Source organism: Heloderma suspectum, chromosome 2 (assembly GCF_057233095.1).
Source record: "Heloderma suspectum isolate Gila_16-S chromosome 2, 16-S_ref, whole genome shotgun sequence".
NCBI classification, from domain to species: domain Eukaryota; kingdom Metazoa; phylum Chordata; class Lepidosauria; order Squamata; family Helodermatidae; genus Heloderma; species Heloderma suspectum.
The window spans coordinates 124,136,019-124,148,599 of NC_139459.1; the positions used below are offsets into that span (position 1 = coordinate 124,136,019).

The 12,581-nt window shown below is 42.2% G+C and overlaps 1 protein-coding gene across 2 annotated transcripts in view; it reads left to right on the forward strand.

The window, feature by feature from the left end:
* SVEP1 (sushi, von Willebrand factor type A, EGF and pentraxin domain containing 1) overlaps positions 1–12,581 on the forward strand; it is a 154,541-nt gene that overhangs the window by 2,019 nt on the left and 139,941 nt on the right. The gene's annotated exons all lie outside the window — the stretch shown is intronic.

Below are 12,581 nucleotides of genomic sequence, written 5' to 3' on the forward strand. Positions count from 1 at the left end.
CCATGGAGACCTGGGTTCAAATCTTCTCAGCCATGAAGCTCATTGTGTGACCTTGGCCAAGTCACCATCTCTCAGCCTGACCTAAAACTTGCTTGTGGGTTCCCGGTCAACAGCCGGTTGGCCACTGTGTGAACAGAATGCTGGACTAGATGGACGTTTGGTCTGATCCAGCAGGGCTCTTCTTATGTTCCTATAATAATCATTAGGCTGCGATCCTGTACCCACTTACCCAGGAGTAAGCCCCATTGTACTCAGTGGGCTTAGTTCTGAGTAGACATGTATAGGATTGTGCTGTTAATGTGTTAATTCTTCTAAATTTACCAAGTTGGTGAGCGGATAAAATGTCATGTGCATTGGGCAGGATAAAAACGTAGGGTTGTATCCAGTGTTATAACTTAAGTCCCATTTGTTTCAATAGGTCTACCCTAAGTAGGACCCATAATTTTAGCATTTACCCTTAACATCCATTGAAAGAACGGGTGAGAAAATACCCTCTCTTGAACCATTGTTGAGGTGGATACAGGCCTGTGTGGACATTATTTAATAACTAAGCACTTGGGGCTGGTACTCGCATGCATGGCCATCGCTTGGCAACAGCAGCAGCAAGGGATGACTTGTATGTTTGATTGGGCCATCACAGATATAGCGCCACAGAAAACTTCTGTATCTTTTCACATCACCTCAAATGCAATGCTTTTCCAGGGGAGCCAGGGTCCAAGAGGCAGTCATGACCTTCTCACATCTTTTCTTTCTTGCTAAACTTTCTCTTTTGCTAAAAGTAATGGGGTGGGAGGGTGATTTTGTACTGGGGCCATAAGGTTGAGGGAGGGTCATTTTACCCCCCACCCCCTTTTTACCCAGATGGAAATCAACCTCCCCCCTGTTAGCTGTAGGGAATAAAAAAGAAACGGAAGAAAAGCAAAAGACAGGTAAAATGCACATACCTATCTTTTTTTTTCTCCTCTATGGTTAATAGCATCTTTGGGAGACAATTTTCATTGGGGAAACACTGCAGGGGAAAGGATACCCCCCCCACACCCACACACACAGTGGCCCCAGTCTAAATCTTGCCTCTCTCAGCTGCTTTTAGAGAATGGTTCTGGGATATCTGAACTGAGATCTCCCACATTGCATCTAGTTTTGGCCTTTGGTTCACATATTCAGGGCCAAACCACATATTACATGCAGCTATGTTTAACAATATCCCGATGTTCTCATCTCTGCTGCAAAATACTCTTGGGAAGGCCTGGGGGGAACAGGGTGCTTAACCCATCCTCTGACAGCTGTTTTTTTCCCTAAAACTTTCCTCCCAAATCTTTCTCCTATGGGGTTTCCCGACATGTGCTGGTGAGATAAACATGGATCTGGAAGGAATACTTAAAGGTGTAAAAGCAGCCAAGGGGAATTTCAATGGAAAAACAGCATGCAGGGAAAGGACTGAACATTCCTTCTTTCTCCTTTGCCTCTTTTTCTTCTCAAAATATCAGAGGTTGAGGAGTGCCCCCTCCTGAGGGTGCTTTGCATCATCTAGACTGTGGCTACTGTCTAGCGTGTATTGGCCTCAGCTGTCCATCATAAAGTGTAGAGGTCAAATAACATGCTTATGCATCTATGAACGGGGGTCCCAAAGAGTCAGTGCTGAATGTCTGAATTGGCTTCATGTTAAAGTCAAGTGATGAATATGGATACCTGAATGAGACCTTAGGCTTCCTAGATCATAAGGATGAGGTTGATTAAAGAGTAACTGATGTATCCCTTGAGCCTGCTCTAAAACCATGTGTATCATTTATGAACTTAATTCAGGACAGAAAGTGGAAGACAAGCAGTTTTAAATCTAATGTACATTGACGCCTGCAGCTTTACATTCAAATTAGAGGATTTTATACATCCTTTGAGCCTCACTTGTGCTATATGTATGGATGTCAATAATGCACAATAGAAGTCCCTTCAATCACACATGTAATTGTCTAGCCAATATAGGTTTATCTTGATGAGCTGCATTGAGTTTCTGTGTCAGCCTTCCCCAGCCTGGTGCCCTCCAGATGTTTTGGACTTCAACTCCCATCAGCCAGCATGGCTATTGGTCAGGAGTTCTGGTCCAAAACATCTGGAGGGCACCAGGTTGATGAAGTCCGCTCTGTATTATAGAATATGTATGAATGAGTGTGTGGATGTGTGTGAATGAATGGATGTGTATGAAAGAGAGGGAGGATGGCTCTACTCATTTTTGCTTCAGGCCCACCCACTGATGGCATGGTACCCTTGGGCTGAAAAAGCCCCCCCCCCCATTCTGTGAGAAAAGTGGGATATAAATGTTCTAAACAAATAAATAATGTAAACCTGGGCAAGAGGACACAAAATAAGTTCTGATATTATGTGTGGAAATGCTACAAACATGAACAGAGTACATATATTTGCAATAATAACCAAATCCCATGTGTGCTTAGTATGATGGATGAGGATCCACCAGTATATGAATCAGGATGTATGCAACCACCAAGGCACTTTTATATTACCTGCACATAAACAATTTTTAGTATGCTGGGAATCCCACATTCAATTTAACAAAAGTAAGTTTTTAGTTCCCTGATGACGAATTAAACATTGGATTGTATTATGTTTTCTTCAGAACTTCAAAAACCCTGAGTGTTGAAAATGTATAACGTTTTGATCTAAAGATTTTCACACAGGGTAAATAGCTACTGAATACGTTTGTCACAAAGCATGCAGCTTGTCCACCAGGAATTAAACATGCATATTACCTATATTCCTTAAGCTCATTATATATTTATGGTGCTCATCAATGCCGAACATGTTGTTCACTCTTGCTCCAGTAAGTTGCAGAACCTTTGTGGGAGGACTGCCAAGTTGCTGACAGAGGATATCCAGGAACAGGGAACCAGCAATGAGTTCTGAACAAAAGTGTGTTGGTGAAATTAATTGACCCCAAAGTGTGGGGACCAGATATTTATATCCCTAAGTGAACACTTATATTATACATAGACAAAGTACTCACAAGTACTGTACACCCACCCACATTCCCAAATAAATGCCTGTGTGATTTGCATTTTTATAAATAGTTATACTCTCAAAGATGACTTCCAACAGCACTTGGGAATGAAGCCGCCACACACATACTACTTCTGAAAACTAGCCTACATCTGCCCTCAACTATGCAACGTTCTCAGTATTTTGTTTTAAAGGCTTCAATCCAGAATGAACCAGAATAAGTTCAGACACTCAACTCATGGGTTTAGCTTTGGAATCATGAGGATAATTACGTGTAAGAATGCATCTTAATAATTTCTGAGCTTCGAAATTGTCAAATTGTCAGTTTCATTTCCACGTGAAGGCCAGAATCCATTAAGCCCCTTTCACATGTCTAAGGTGCTTCTGTACATGCATAGGGGAGCAGGTTCCCCTTCTGGCTGCAGCTTCTCACATACATTGAATACTGTGGGGAGACCCTTGACTTTCAGGAGGGGTTTTTCAAGGGGGTATGAGGAACTGCTGCGGGAAGACTGCGATCGAAAGAAGAGAAGAGAACTGTCTGGGCAGCCAGAGCTTTGCTTCCTGATTATAGGGCAGATATTTTGCACTGCTGAAAAGAGAAGCCAATGTGCAATTTGACAGCAGCTTGTCTCTTTGGCAATGGGAGCTGCCACTGTAAAATCAGAATGCAAGTTTCTGGTTTTGTGCACGGCTCATCTTCCAGGCATGTATATATATGTTTTGATCCTGGCCAAAGCTAGGTTCCATTCAGTCCCCTTCAAAATCAAGTTAGGGACAACTGACTTTCTTTGCCCAGTGTGATTAGGCTCAAGATATGTGATCCATCAATTTTATATTGTAAATTATTTAATGTTATAGTATTATCTCTAGGACATTTTTCCATTGACTTCACTGGTCCCAAACGTGATACAGTGACCCAAATACAAAGAAAGTTGGGGTGCGATCCTATGGAGATAGGCGGCCGCCTCCAAACTCGGAGGCAATCATCTCCTCCGTGCTTCAGCTGCCCTGCATTTGCATCTAGACAGCTGCAGGAAGGCAGAGCGGGGGAGGAGGCTGCCAGACGACACAGAGGATGTGTCGTACCGGCATTTCCACCTTCCCCGCCCTGGAACGCCCCATTTTGGCCACTGCACGCGCCTCTTGCGAGCACGGAGCACGGGGCCATTCCACGCTGCCTGTGAGGCAGTGCGGAAGGGAGGGAAGATCGGTTCTCCAGGAACTGGCCTCAGAGTGCAGGCTCTGAGGTCGGTTCCCGGAAAACCACATACCCTATGGCCGTCTAGCCACTGACTAGTCGCCATGGGATTGCTCCTCCGTCACACTAAAGTCCCATTGAAATTAATGGATCATAAATTTCTCACAACTAACTTGACCTATTGATTTCAATGGGAATGACGCACCAACTAACTTTGTCTGAATTTGGGCCATTATACTTTCTAAAGATCTTAATGTGATTTGGCAGTATGGTGCAATTACTCCAATGCAATACATTGAGCCACAAAAATAACAGTGATGGAATCATCACCTTCTTCATGGAGTGATGAATAGAGTATCATATATTGATTCAGCCATATGTAATTCATTATCTCTTAATATTTAATATAACTAGATGTTTTGCTAAGGGTCTCTGTTTTCTGAATCTTCTTGGCAGACAAATTACAACTTGGAGATTCTGAAAGTACTATATAGTCCTAGTATGGGCTATAAAAGACTTCTATTATGTTAAAGTGCCATTACTGGAATGAATGGAGGAACTTGTACTTCATTGTAACAACCACCTTGCTTCTCTTCCTGTGAGCTATTATGCCACTGTCCTCTATTTTTAAACTCTATTGTCTCATACCAATGGTTTTTGGATAATGTTCCTAGAATGTCCTTGCGGTTCCTTTGTGATATTCCTTCTTTACTAACTTTAAAAATGCACAGATCGTTACTACCTGTCCCAAATTTCAGAATAATTATTTCATTACAGGAAAAAAAGACGCAAACCAATTATCAAGAGCTCTGAGATCTTTGTGAACGTACATTGCAGCATACTGATAAATAAGTAAACTGTCAGGCCCATGATACTTTCTCTGGGAAGAAAGTGGGATTGTTCTGGTAATAGTTTTGAGTATTGTAGTTCTAATCCATATATTTACAGTGCAATCCTATTCTGAGTCTACTCAGAAGTGAGTCCCATTGAGTCCTAGGTAAGTGGGCAAACCCTATACACGCTTGCCTGGGTAAATCCCACTAATCATATATACTTCTGATAAACATCTATAGGATTGTCCTGTTATCTTTTTGGACAATAGGGTAGATGGTTGTGTCTAGGCCAGATGGTAAGGCTGCAGTCCTATACACACTGTACCTGAGAGCTAGTCCCATTGAACCCAATGGGCCTTATTTCTCAATCAGATCTTTGTTATGGTCATAGACCAGCATAAATACAAATAAACCCCAAATTTAAAACATTAAATCAGCATTTTTCCAGTCTTACTCTCATTGCATTTACAATGAGGTTTTGGAAACCCCCCAATCGGATCACTGTTTTTTATATAAATAAAATATCTGATTCTGGCAGTAATTTCAGTCTGATCTCATGCATAAAATGGACAGTATAATAAGACATGTGTAACAGCTGAACCTCTTTAGTTTCATAAGGACATAAACGTGCAGCAAACGGAATACCCTGAAATCTTCCTTGAAGCAGTACAGATCTTAGGGTGGCCATGTATCTTATCTTACAGAGGGCAATTCTCTATTTGAAGGACTGATCAGCCCAAGTCCCGTTTAAAGATAAGGAATCATAAGAAGGGACAGCAGGAGCCTTGAAATTGCTCATCAACACTTAGCACCAGGAGAGCAGAGTGAGCAGCCACACGTCGCAGTTGTCCTCACTGTGGTGAGATAAATTATATTTCTATTCAAATTGTAGTAATTATTTCTAAATTTGCATCTATACATTGTTGTTGTTCAGTCATTAAGTCGTGTCCGACTCTTCATGACCCCATGGACCCTAGCACGCCAGGCCTTCCTGTCCTCCGTTCTCTCCCGGAGTGTGCTCAAGTTCATATTCATTGCATCGGTGATGCTATCTAGCCATCTCATCCTCTGCCGTCCCCTTTTTCTTTTGCCTTCAATCTTTCCCAGCATCAGGGTCTTTTCCAAGGAGTTTTCTCTTCGCATGAGGTGGCCAAAATATTTGAGCTTCACCTTCAGTATCTGTCCTTCCAATGAGCACTCAGGGTTGATTTCCTTTAGGATGCACTGATTTGACCTCCTTGCAGTCCAGGGGACTCGTAACACTCTTCTCCAGCACCACAGTTGGAAAGCATCAGTTCTTTGGCGCTCAGCCTTCCATATAGTTCAGCTCCCACAGCCATATATTACTACTGGGAAAACCATAGCTTCGATTATACGAACCTTTGTCGGCAAGGTGATGTCTCTGCTTCTTACTATGCTGTCTAGGTTTGCCATAGCTTTCCTCCCAAGGAGCAACCGTCTTTTAATTTCATGGCTACAGTCACCATCTGTGGTGATCTTGGAGCCCAAGAAAGTAAAATCTGTCACTGCTTCCATTTCTTCCCCTTCTATATGCCAGGAAGTGATGGGGCCAGATGCCATGACCTTAGTTTTTTTTAATGTTGAGTTTCAAACCAGCTTTTGCACTCTCCACTTTCACCCTCAACAAGAGGCTCTTTAGATCCTCTTTGCTTTCTGCCATTAGGGTGGTATCGTCTGCGTATCTGAGGTTGTTGATAATTCTCCCGGCAATCTTAATACCGACCTGTGATTCATCCAATCCAGCGTTTCTCATGATGTACTCTGCATATAAGTTAAATAAGCAGGGCGACAATATGCAGCCTTGTCGTACTCCTTTCCCAATTTTGAGCCAATCAGTTGTTCCATGTCCGGTTCTTACTGTTGCTTCTTGACCCTCATACAAGTTTCTCAGGAGACAGGTAAGGTGGTCTGGTACTCCCATCTCTTCAAGAATTTGCCACAGTTTGTTGTGATCCACACAATCAAAGGCTTTAGCATAGTCAATGAAGCAGAAATAGATGTTTTTCTGGAATTCTCTTTCTTTCTCCATGATCCAGTGAATGTTGGTGATTTGATCTCTAGTTCCTCTGCCTCTTCAAACCCAGCTTGTACTTCCGGTAGTTCTCAGTTCACATGCTGCTGAAGCCTAGCTTGTAGGATTTTGAGCATCACCTTGCTGACATGTGAAATGAGCGCAATTGTACGGTAGTTTGAACACTCTTTGGCATTACCCTTCTTTGGAATTGGAATGTAAACTGACCTTTTCCAGTCTTGTGGCCACTGTTGAGTGTTCCAAATTTGTTGGCATATTGAGTGCAGCACTTTAACAGCATCATTTTTTAGGATTTTAAATAGCTCAGCTGGAATACTGTCATCTCCGCTAGCTTTGTTGTTAGTAATGCTTCCTAAGGCCCACTTGACTTCACTCTTTAGGATGTCGGGCTCAAGTTCAGTGACCGCACTATCATGGCTATCAGGGACATTCAGATCTTTCCTGTATAGTTCTTCTGTGTATTCTTGCCACCTCTGCTTCTGTTAGGTCCCTGCCTTTTTTGTCCTTTATCATGCCCATCTTTGCACAAAACGTTCCCTTGAGATCTCCGATTTTCTTGAAAAGATCTCTAGTCTTTCCCATTCTATTGTTTTCCTCGATTTCTGTGCATTGTTCATTTAAGAAGGCCTTCTTGTCTCTCCTTGCTATTCTCTGGAACTCTGCCTTCAGTTGGATATATCTTCCCCTTTCTCCCTTGCTTTTCGCTTCCCTTCTTTCCTCAGCTACTTGTAAAGCCTCCTCAGACAGCCACTTTGCTTTCTTGCATTTCTTTTTCTTTGGGATGGATTTCGTTGCTGCCTCCTGAACAGTGTTATGGACCTGCGTCCATAGTTCCTCAGGCACTCTGTCTATCAGGTCTTATCCCTTAAATGTATTCCTCACCTCCACTGTATATTCATCAGGGATATGATTTAGGTCATACCTGAATGGTTTAGTGGTTTTCCCTATGTTCTTCAATTTAAGCTGAAATTTTGCGATAAGAAGCTCATGACCTGAGCAACAGTCAGCTCCAGGTTTTGTTTTTACTGACTGTATGGAGCTTCTCCATCTTTGGCTGCAAAGTACATAATCAATCTGATTTCGATATTGACCATCTGGTGATGTCCACGTGTAGAGTTGCCTCTTGTGCTTTTGGAAAAGAGTGTTTGCTATGATCAGCGTGTTCTCTTGGCAAAACTCTGTGAGCCTTTGTCCTGCTTCATTCTGTACACCAGGGCCATGCTTGCCTGTTATCCCGGTGATTTCTTGACTTCCTACTTTAGCCTTCCAATCCCCTGTGATGAAGAGGACATCTTTTTTTGGTGTTAGTTCTAGAAGGTGTTGTAGGTCTTCATAGAACCGATCAACCTCAGCTTCTTCGGCCTCAGTGGTTGGGGCATAGACTTGAATTACTGTGATGTTGAATGGTTTGCCTTGGATTCATACTGAGATCATTCTATCATTTTTGAGATTGTACCCCAGTACTGCTTTTCCCATCCTTTTGTTGACTATGAGTGCTCCTCCATTTCTTCTAAGGGATTCTTGCCCACAGTAGTACATATAATGGTCACCTGAAGTAAATTCGCCCATGCCTGTCCATTTTAGTTTGCTGATTCCCAAGATGTCAATGTTCAATCTCGCCATCTCATGTTTGACCACCTCCAGCTTACCTTGATTCATTGACCTTACTTTCCAGGTTCCTAAACAATATTGTTCTTTACAGCATCGGACTTTCTTTTCCCCACCAGACACATCCACAGCTGAGTGTCCTTTCGGCTTTGGCCCAGCCGCTTCACTCTTTCTGGCGCTACTTGGAAATCCCTCTGCTCTTCCCCAGTAGTATATTGGACACCTTCCGACCTGAGGGGCTCATCTTCCGGCGTCATATCTTTGAGCCTTGTGATACATTCCATGGGGTTTTCTTGGCAAGAATACTGGAGTGGGTTGCCATTTCCTTCTCCATTGGACCACATTTTGTCAGAACTCTCCACCATGATCTGTCCGTCTTGGGTGGCCCTGCATGGCATAGCTTATGGCTTCACTGAGTTACGCAAGCCCCTTCGCCACAACAAGGCAGTGATCCATGAAGGGGGCATCTATACATATAGATTAGCAAATTCTGTGAATTCTGTGTCCCCTTCTGTCTTCCTTTTTGGTGATACATATGTTGCCTCCCTAACAAAGTGCAGAACATTGAACTCAATGGGAGTTACCTCTGAGAAATATATAAAATTAGGGTGTAAAAGACTGTATTCTTGGGCTGCAGAGTTAAGAGCACAGATTCTACATTTCTGTTTAGCAGAGAACACACTTCTGAGGTGTCCCATATTTTATGGATGTCTTGCATTTTACGAAGCTGAGACTGACAGCTTGAATAGCCCCCACACGGTGGTGCTGGTGGTGATGTATTACATTTGTTATTCTGTCCTTGGTAGTGGCTGGCCCAAGATCCCCCAGTGAGCTTCATGGCTCAGTAGGGTGACAAGATGCAATGGCATGACAAGCGACATCTGCTGCAGTGTCCCCTTCTGCACAACTATTAAAGGTGCAGGAGCCCTGTCTTCTTTTCCATCTTTCCGCTCTGTGGCTCGGTGGGACTTTGAATCCAGTCTTCCTGGGCCACATCCAACTCTTTTCTTTATTATTTTATTTAAAATATGTATATACCACCCATCATTAACAAATCCCAGGGTGGGGTACAATATTTGTTAGAACAACAATTACACTGAGATAAAAATCCACGATAAGACACTAGAGTACACTTCCATTTGGGGAAATACGCAATTGTGCTATGAATCATAGAACCATAGGGTTGGAAGGGGCCTACAAGACCATTGAGTCCAACCCCCTGCTCAGTGCAGGAAGACTGATTCCCAGGCAGTCTCCCATCCAAGTACTAACCAGGGCTGACCCTGCTTAGCATCCGAGATCAGGTGCATCCAGCCCCTTGGTGGTTGTATATGTGATCTCTCTCTTTCTGTCTTTATTGGCCCTTTAAGGCTGAGAGAGAGAGAGGGAGGGAGGGAGAAAAAATTATTCACAAAGCTTCTGTAATGCTGCATTTTGCTTTCATTTGGAGGGCAGAAAAGCTCTCATGCAGGTGACAAAGTGTTTCTCATAGTATGAGGCTATTCTGGCCGTTGGTGGGATGAGAAGTTGTGAAAAAGGACAAGCAGTTTGGGTGGCTGATTGCCCCTAATTCAGTATTTGTAAGGCAGTACAAGGGAGATGAAAATTATCTGAAATATAACTGAATATATAGGTTAGCCAGAGTTCTGTGATTTATGATATAGTTACTCAGCTCTGTGAGTTATGATATAGTTTATGACATAGTTACCTGTGCTCAGTTATTCACCTTTGCTCTAAAGCATGATTTTAATTTGAAGACTCACTGGCTTTAGTTTCTCAAGAAATCTCTTGCTAGAAATCAAGAAGAGCCACTGAGTTGTTTTATCTCCTTCTCCCTGGGAAGAGCAATTACTCTCAATGGTGGAAGAAACAAAGGCAATCATATTACTGCGGCTGGCAGAGCTAAAGGAAGGAATGCAATTAGTTATCTTACTAAGTGGTGTTAGAAAGAAAAATAGTTGAGCTTTTCCTGTTGGGGTTAAGAGAAACATTTACTGAAAAAACAGACTTTGCACTGGCAGATTAATCAATTACAAGATGTTAGAGAGCTAAAGGAACTTTTTAGAAGCACTTTGGGGGGAATTTCAAACTTTGTTTCAGCATTTAAAATATTTTGCTTTTACTGTTTATTGGATATGTTTATCCTAAAACCTTCTGCTAATTCTAGGAAGCAGAATAATGACCAGGTGGACTCAGTATTATACTAGTAACTATACTTTCTTGTGTATCCATATTATCTCACTGGAGACATTCTGGCACAAAACTACCTTGCCCCCACATTGTCCCAGTGCAAATATAGTTAGTAAAATCTCCCTTAGGCAGAGCCACTCTAACATGGATCGTTTGTTACTGTGTCTTTCTAAATACCCATGTGCTTTTCTTCTTTTTGGAATACTCCTCGACAGCAAACACATTTCATGTTCCTGACATGTCCTTGTTAAAGGGACATGAAATGCAGGAAAAGGGAGGGGGGTTCTCCAGATGCGTAAGATGGTGGTCAGTGATCTCAGTAGAATAGCGTATACCCTGACAGTTAGTAACCTTACAAACAAATGCTATAGTATCAACATGGCCTTTAAAATTATTTGTTTATTTGAACATTTTAACACTTTTAGATTACAAACTTTATAAACAAGTTTTGAGTTCACTATATTAAAGGCCAAGCTGTTCATCTTCCAGTCTTTCCTCTCTTCTGTCACCAGTGATGTAGTACAGCTATGTACTACATAGCTCACAGGGACGAAGCACCAGTCCTTTTTGACTAGCAGGGATGGTGATGTCACCTGCCACCCCTGACTTCCCTGACTTGGGGCTTGACCCTTGCCAGACAATACCATTTTAAAGTTGCTTAAATGTCATATCTTCATAGCTATCTTATTTGAAACCACCATTCTTTCTGGGTCATAGCAATACTGTGTCATGGGACTGAATGTGGTGCAGCTCATTTCATTGGAAATTTTCCCTTTACAAACCTTACCTCACAAACATACTGGTTGAAAATTCTCTGTGGGGTAAAAAACATATCTGAACGGTGTGTAATCCTGTACACATGTGACTAGAAGTAAGTCCCACTGAACTCAATGGGACATACCTCTGAGCAGACATACATAGGATTGTGCTGTTAGATTCACTATCCTTTCAAACAATATTAAGAATTATTTTATTTATTTATTTATTTATTTATTTCATTTCTATACCGCCCAATAGCCGAAGCTCTCTGGGCAGTTCACAAAAATTAAAACCAAACAACACACAATAAAACAATTTAAAATATATAGAACATTAAAACCACAATATAACAATACAACCACAATAAAACCTAGCAGCAGTACAGGAGTTTAAAATACAGATTTAAAACAGCAAAGATAAAAATTTAGAAAGCTAAAATGCCTGGGAAAATAAAAAGGTCTTCACCTGGCGCCGAAAGGAATACAATGTAGGCGCCAGGCGAACCTCACTAGGGAGCTCATTCCAGAGCCGGGGTGCCACAACAGAAAAAGCCCTCCTCCTAGTAGCCACCCGCCTGACTCCTTTGGCAGGGGCTCACGGAGAAGGGCCGCTGATGATGATCTTAAGGTCCGGGCAGGCACATATGGGAGGAGGCGATCCTTCAGGTAACCTGGCCCCAAGCCGTTAAGGGCTTTGAATGTTAACACCAGCACTTTTTTGAATTTTTTCAAAATCCCAAATTTTGAAATCCCAGATCAATTTTGACTTTGTTTATTGTAACTTTCTTATTCACATGCATCAAAACAGTAGTCTGTGTACTTGCCAAAAAGCAAGGGTCACTAGGTATCTACGTTAGTTCTCTTCCTTGGAAAGAGAACTTATTTAAGAGTGTAGGATCTTTTCAAGTTCATTGTCAGATATTGGGTTT